Here is a 6,000-nt window from a genome sequence, read left to right on the forward strand (position 1 = left end):
GCATCTTTTAAAATGACCAGCTCCACTGCCCCACTGCTCCACTGCCCCAAAGTTCCACAGGCCCACTGGTCCACAAGTACAGAGGTAGCCATTGAAAAGTCATTAAAAAAAGTTTCTTGCCACTGTGTATTTAATGTGTTAAGAGTTAAGATAAAGATGGCTACATCAGTACAGCGGCCCAGAGGTCCACAGGTAGGATATTTTTAAAATGCCCTCGTAAAGGGGACTTAATGGGTACATTTACACCCACTAATACTCTATCCCCCCTAATGTGCTGATCAGGAAGGGAAATTGGTGCCGTGCACTAATTTTAAATGAGACCTCAACTATTAAAGTCGTCTGTTCTGGTGACCTCGGTATGTTGGACATGTTGCTGAAAATATTCTTCTATACAGATGTAGCCAAGTTTATCTTGACTCTGATCGATGTATACATTTACAATAAGTACATACTGTCCCTTACACTCACTATTTGAATGCCGCAGAGCAGACATCTGTATCCATTACAGTTAGTAGCTCATTTACAAAAGAAATTTTGAGTTGGGGGATCATTTTTGCATTTGCAGAATTCAAAGCTTGAAGGCAAAAATATGTATTTTGTATGTGTTTTGTTTTTAGAATACTTTACCAAACTGTCCTTATAATAACTGCGTTTTCATATTTATGCCCAAGTAGTCAATACTTTAAAAAGTCAATAAAGTCAAAATTTTGACGCAGAATTTTTTAACATGCTTTCACTACAATTGTCATCTGCAGTGTTATCTGAACTTTTGTTAAACCTGCTCGCACATGTCACCCAGAGTGTTTCTGTATATATTACATAGTAATTATAGGCTCACTAAAGAAACTCTAAACCTTCGCCAGGTCACTGGCCCTTAAGGGACTCAGCCAGACAGCTCTGGATTCAGATTGTTCCTATCTCTCGCTACTACTGTTCCCCAGATGTGCGCAGTCTACCACATTTTTCTAACAGCCTGAAAATGAGATATGTGTTTTATATGCTTTGGAAACATTCATTTTAGTAGCTGCTAAGGCTTCAGTTTTTAATGCAGATTTGGTTGCAATTTTTTAAACCAAGCACATAAGGGAGCAGAAGTATAATGGCATGTTCACACGTGGCGGAATTGCTGTGGAATTCCGCTGCGGACAGTCCGCAGTGGAATTCTCGAGCGTCCGTTTTTTACATTTCTTTCTATAAATTTTTTGGAAAGTTAGTTCAGACATTGCGGAAAACTCTGCTGCGGACCGTTGGCTGCAGTGCGGAATTTTCCCTCCGCAGCATGCACTGTCTGTTGCGGAGAAGAAGCGGAATTTCACTGCGGATTTCAGCCTTTGCAATGCAAAAACTGAAATCTGTGGCGTCCGCTGTGTTTTCTGCAACGTCTGAATTACCTGTCAAATATGCAAATGTTGGTGCAGATTAATTGCGTAATTGCCCCATATCTGGACCAACATTTGCAGCGGAAAAACTTCGCCACGTGTGAACATGCCCTTAGACCATGTTCAGACGTGGCAGAATTTTTCCCCTGCAAATGTTGTTGCAGATTTGGGGAAATTACGCAACGAATCTGCACCAACATTTGCATATTTGACAGGTAATTCAGACATTGCGGATATCACAGCGGACTTTTTTGCATTGCAAAGGCTGAAATCCGCAGTGAAATTCCGCTTCTTCTCCACAATGTAATGAGCATGCTGCAGAGGGGAAATTCTGCACCGCTGTCTAATTTCCGCACAGTTATTTTCTGCAACGTCTGGACTAAGTTTCCTAAAAATGTATAGAAAGAAATGTAAAAAATGGCTGATGCAGAATTCCACGTCTGAATGTGCCCTAAGGTTGGGTTCCCACAGTGCAGATCTGCTGCAGATTTTGCATGTAATTTCCGGAACGGTACTTAAACAGAAGAAATATATAAAGAAAGGCCTTATAGGTCTCCTCTCCTGGATCCAATTCTGGATTTGGCTAAAAAAAAAGCCATTTTAAATCTTCAGAAAATCTGCACTGTGGGAACACAACCTTAAAGGGTTATTCCCATCTTATAAAGTCAAGGCATATTGCTAGGATAGGTCATCACTATATGATCGGTATAGGTCTGACCTCTGGAACTTCCACCGATACTGAGAATCAAGGGGCCGCGGTGCTGATTTAGCTCTGTGTCCCTTTTGCTGTTTTTACCTTCACAGAGAACTGCAGCACGGCCCCATTCAAGGGCCCTATTAGGATAAATGGACGTCACTTGGTACAAACCTTTATGAACATGAATTAAGAGCCGCTATGTAAATGATGCTCTGGCAGACCCAGGCCCATCTACAGTATGAATTACATGGATGGCCATTCATTTGAATGGTGGCCATGTAAATGCTAAATTTTTCCTGACGCGGCTTCTACCGGGTAAGAGTTTGGCCAGACGCGGTTTCCCCTTATTATAAAAAAGGAAGACCCGAGGCAATCAGAACCAGCTTTTATTTGAAAAGATTTTGTCTTTATGAGAAATATCTTAAATCTTTTATAAATCTCTTGTACCAAGTAGAGTGCCAATTATGGCAGCCATTACATTGGCCATAGGAGCAGTCACTCAGCTTTCCATTGGCCCCGAGTGGTATATAAATCTACATTGTCACATCCTCTCCTCTCCCTCTCTTACTTGTTTATTACGCTTCAATTTTGGTTTTTCATTCGCTCAAGAACCAGGAAGATCAGGATAGGGTTATGGGCATTGCCCAGATAGGAAATTGGTAGAAATTGTGCTGCAATAAATAAAACTGAATTCAAAGGGCAAAATTATTATTTTTTTTGTTTTTTAGAGGAGCTGTCGATAGATCATATAAATTGAACTGGTTATCTGTCCTTAATAGTGCTATCTCCCTGATATCAGTACCATTTTTCTTTTGTACCTGGACCCACGCTGTTCCAGAGATATGACCCCCCCCCCATTGTGTTGACGGCCTATATGCTAATTTGCTGTAGTTAGCCAATGGGGCGTCAACTACCCTCATTCTCCCAAGGTGGAGCTAGCTTCCCTGCCACTGACGCTGACCAAACAGCGCGAGGCAGCTTCAGAGAGGCCAAGCACAGCGTGATCTCGTGAGATATGGTTGTTCTTGCGGAATCATGCTGCGCTTGTCCGTTCTAAAGCTGCCTTCTGCCGATTGGTCAGCATCAGAGGCAGTGAAGCTAATTCCACCATGGGAGAATGAGGGTAGCCCCATTAGCTAACTACAGCAAATTAGCATATAGGGCAGCAACAGAACTGGGGGCTATATCTCTAGAATGGGGGAAAGTCCAGAAAAAAAAAAGAAAACAGTGCTGAAATTAGGGAGAGAGCGCTATTCAGGTCAGATAACCAGTTCAAATTATATGACCTGGTGACAAGTCCTCTAAATGAAATGTGATTATCAAGAAATACTGCTTCTACAGAGTACTGAAGGACCTCTTTGGATCACTTAAAAAAAGAGTTCTTGGATAACCCCATTTTAGGCTCTGAGTCCCTCTGAAACAAGCTGATGCAAGTTCTCGTCCTCAAAGCCTTAGGGTCCATTCACACGTTGCGGTTGAGGTTTCGAACTGCGTGGAAAAACCACATCCGAAAACCGCATGTATTTTTACAGAGATTTGATCCTGTTTTTCGAAGTAGTTGCAGTAAAAAATGCAAGTACATTGAAAAAGGCACCTAATTCAGGTAAAACCACATGCGGTTTTCGGATGCAGTTTTTCGCTGCCGTTCTAACTGCACCTCAACCGCAATGTGTGAATTGACCCTTACAGGAATCACTTTTAAAGCAATGGTCATGCATTGAATCTATTGTTTGAATAGGAATGTGCTCACACATACAAGGGGTTTTTGTAGAAAACTTCAGACAACTACTGTTCTGTTAGTGTCCGAGTTTGAATGACTTTGCAAGTGCAAACTACACATATAAAAATAGCACCGATTTTTCACACTTCAGTCAACAGTAATTGTATGTTTTCCATTGTGATTCAGAGTTTATTTAGAACTGCCGTAAAAAAATAAAGATGTTCTTCTCGTCTGCAATAAACATAATTCATCCAACCAAAGTCAATGAAGTACAATTAAAAAATTCAGACTGTCATTTAAACAACAATCTAATGTGGATGGCTATGGATATGATTTTCCCACAATGAAACTTTAAAAGTAGAATTTCAGATGATAAACTTCTGTGAAAGCATGAGACTATGATGTGGATAAAATTCGCTATCAATTCTAGGAATATTTAGAGGTTATACATACGCCGGGGCAACAATCAAAGAAAAATTGAGTCGACACAAGGCTCACTAGAGGTTTCTGACAAAAATATACTAAAAGCAATATGTGCCCTAGCTTCCAAACACTGTTTCGGTGAGATGACCTAGAGCAATGGTGGTCAACCAGATATATTGTCAGAGCCTCAAATGCGGCCCATCAAACGGCTGCACATCACATTCAGCCAGGGCAAGGGTTGGGCACACACAAGTATGACTTTTTCACACAGATGAATTTGTGGCTGGTGTTTTTCTCCATATACTTTATTTAGCTATAAACAAGCAGAAGAAGAAAAATAATTTCCAAAACTGATGTTCCGAGATCTGTTATTGTTTTTGGTAAAATACATATAGAGAAAAAACAGTCCACAGGCATATCTAGAAAGCCCATACATAGATACCTATACATAAACGTACACACAGCACAACATTTGGAGATTGGACAGGGCCCCCATAATAGAGGAGAAAACAGAGTAGCTCTTCTGTTCTTTATGGGTGGGCAGAGGTCTCAGCGTATAGGAGGCTCATGTTTGATTATTATCCACGTGAACACGGCAGGGCAATATAAAGTTGCCTTCCCCTGTGGGTTGCACATCAAGCCCATGGGTCATCAGTTGGGCATCACTTAATCAGAATTATCTATTATACAGCACAAAATCGGGGGTTAAGTTTAAAACACTAGTGGATAGCAAATTGGTATGTGATTGATGAGAAACTAACTTCAATTCAGACATGATAATGAGACTATTTCTACTTGAACTTGCCCCCTAGGAGCCTGCTATCCAGGTAAAACTCAAGCTCCTAGGACTCAGGGAAGTAACCTAGGGAAGTAACTTCAAGTTTCTGGGACCCAGAAGTCCTACTGGTTGACCAAGGCTCCAGCACAATGACTGGGTCAGACTTAAAGGAGTGAGTGGAGTCCATCTGAGGTTGACTTTGGAGTAGATCATTTGGGGTTTAGCAAATATTATTTTCACAGATGATATTGTCTTTCTGTGCAATACTAAAAACTTGAACTCATGCACTTCTTTTGTGCAGCTGAAAGATGGGTTGTTAGAATCACTTCCCCCGGTGGCACAACATTCTGAAATGGATTATTACTGAGGAAGTGATTAAAAAATTACCAAAATACTACTTTCAACCAATTATAATATTGACATGAGTTTATACGTGTTCTTATTACATAATGGGGGGAAAAAACATTTTCTCACTCGTTAACACCGGGCGACAGTTGAATACTATGCGGGGCAGGGAGATGTGAGCTTCCTGCTCTGCCATTCACGCCCATAAAGTACATGCCACTTTAGTTGTGGAAACGGGGCTAGGTGAGTATTAGTTTTATTTTTTTATTGGGCTATTTCTGTGTGGGAAACCCTATGGGGAGCACAATTACTGATTGAGGGATTTATATTGAGTGGGGGCACTATTACTGATTGTGGAGCACTAAGGGGGCACCATTAATGAGTGGGGGCCCTATGGGAACACAATACGGAGTGGTGGGCACAATTACTGTGTGGAAGGCACTAAGGGGCACCAACACTTGGAGCCACTTTTACTGTGTGTGGTGGCACTATTACTGTGTGGCAGCACACAGGGGGTACCATTATTGTGAGAGGGCACATAGGGGGCACCATTGCTGTTTGAGTGGCACACAAGGGGCACTATTACTGTGGGGGTGCAGTAAAGGGTACAGCAAACACTGCAGAGATGAGTTGTGACCGGGAGTAGTTGTCATGGCGA

This window comes from Rhinoderma darwinii, chromosome 2 (genome assembly GCF_050947455.1).
Source record: "Rhinoderma darwinii isolate aRhiDar2 chromosome 2, aRhiDar2.hap1, whole genome shotgun sequence".
In the NCBI taxonomy this organism is placed as follows: Eukaryota; Metazoa; Chordata; class Amphibia; order Anura; family Rhinodermatidae; genus Rhinoderma; species Rhinoderma darwinii.